This window comes from Jaculus jaculus, chromosome 5, assembly GCF_020740685.1.
Source record: "Jaculus jaculus isolate mJacJac1 chromosome 5, mJacJac1.mat.Y.cur, whole genome shotgun sequence".
NCBI lineage: Eukaryota > Metazoa > Chordata > Mammalia > Rodentia > Dipodidae > Jaculus > Jaculus jaculus.
The window spans coordinates 166,896,007-166,898,075 of record NC_059106.1 but is presented as its reverse complement, the minus strand read 5'-3'; positions in this window follow the sequence as shown (position 1 = coordinate 166,898,075).

Genomic DNA, 2,069 nt, shown 5'->3' with positions numbered 1-2,069 from the left:
TGCAGTGCTCACACCCTGTGCCTATGCGCATCGAAACCAGAGGAGGGTGTCAGGCATCTCCTTTATTGCTGTTCTGCCTTATTTCCTTGAGACAGGCTTTCACTGAACCTGGAGCTCACACCATTCTTTGGGTACACTGAAGCGCCAGCCATCCGCCTGTCTCCAGTTCAGTGCTGGGGTTACTGGTGTGAGTGGTCACACCTGGCTGTGTTTCTTAATGGGTGCTAGGGATTGAGCTCCAGCCTCATGCTTGCACAGCAAGTGTTCTTCCCTACCGAGCATCTCCCCAGCCCCTCAGTCTGTGTGTGTGTGTGCGCGTGCCCACGTGTGTCTACACCAAGGCTCCTTGGAGTGCATGCCCTTTGTGCCATCATCATACCGTCCGGCTCGTGTTCTCGGCCACTGGCAGAGGCCAAAGAATATCCACGCTGCGCCTCTCAGGGCGCAGTGAGGTGTGTGTCACAGTGAAGTGTCAGATCGGGGCCACACCGCCCTTTCTCTGGCCTGCTTCCTGCAGATGTGATGGCCTCGCACTGAGCTCCGCGCCCCCTGGTCGCCCCGGCCTGAGTACACTCCTTGAGTTGTTTCCACTGCTGTGTGCAACAGCGTGCAGTGATTTCATTCTCTCTTCAAAGAATTGTGGGGTTTTTTTGGGTTTTTTTTTGAGGTAGGGTCTCACTCTAGGTGAGACTGATCTGGAATCCAGTATGTAATCTCCCCATGTGGCCTTGACTTCATAGTGATCCTACTACCTCTGCCTCCCAAGTGCTGAGATTAAAGGCGTGCGCCACCACCCCTGGCTTAGGGGGGTTGGTTTTGAGGTCGGGTCTTGTTCTAGCCCAGGGTGACCTTGAACTCACAGCAGTCCTCCTACCTCTGCCTACCAATTGCTGTGATTAAAGGTGTGCACCATCACACTTGGCTCTTTAAAAAGTTAAAAAAATATATTTTATTTCTTTGGGCTGGAGAGGTAGCTTAGCAATTAAAGCATTTGTCTGCAAAGCCAAAGGACCTAGGTTCAATTCCCAAGGACCCACGTAAGCCAGATGCACAAGGTGGCACATGTGTCTGGAGTTTGTGTGCAGTGGCTGGAGGCCCTGGCACACCTGTCCTCTACCTGTCCTCTCTCAAATAAATTAATTAAAATATTTAAAAATATTTTATTTATTTAACGGAGAGAGAGAGAGAGAGAAAATGAATTTGGTTGCACCAGGGCTTCCAGCCCCTGCACACGAACTCCAAACACATGTACCACCTTGTGCATCTGGCTTATGTGGGTCCTGGGGAATCAACTGAAATCTTAGGCTTTGCAGGCAAGTGCCTTGACTGCAGAGCCATCTCCAGCCCCAATCTCATTCTCTTTAAGAGGGTGTGCTGTGCTGAACGGAGGGCTCAGGGGGAGGAGCGGTTGCTCGAATGTCACAGCCGTAAAGCACTAGCTCTCCAGAGCTGGGAGTGTGGTAAACAGCAGTACAAGCTTCCCAGCAGCGCATGCGCATCCATCTGTGCCGGTGGTGGTGCAGCTTCTGGTTAAGGGGGAATGAAACTGAGGCTGGCTTGTGTGTATCTGTGTGTGTGCGCGCGTATGCACACTCAATCAGGGTTCTCTCTTCTTTCTGGTTGCTCCTTGTTTAGAATGGTAGAGGATAAACGAATGTGATGGGTTTGGGCTGCTTTCAAAACTGCCAGGGGGTTCCTGCCAAAAGAAACAAAAACGGAACTGGGCCTAGCCTGGTTTAGAGAAAAGGGGAAGAGAAAAGGGAACTGTCAGCCCCTTGAGTGGTCGATAGCAGATGGACATGAGTGGAAGAGCCTGCTCTTTCCTCCTCTCTGAGGTGCCAGGTTAGCAAGCGTTCATGGACAGAGAGCCTCCTGGAAGAGACGTGAACATGGGCCTATTCTGAGAGAGTGTCATAGAGAAAGGGCTGAGACCTATGTCCCCCATTCCTGCTGCTCACTGCAAAGCCAATAGGAAAACATGACTTTACTAATTTTTCTGCACTAGTGACCTGAAGAAAACTCACTTAGCTTAAAAAAACCTGGACATAAATAAAAACATGCTTTGCACT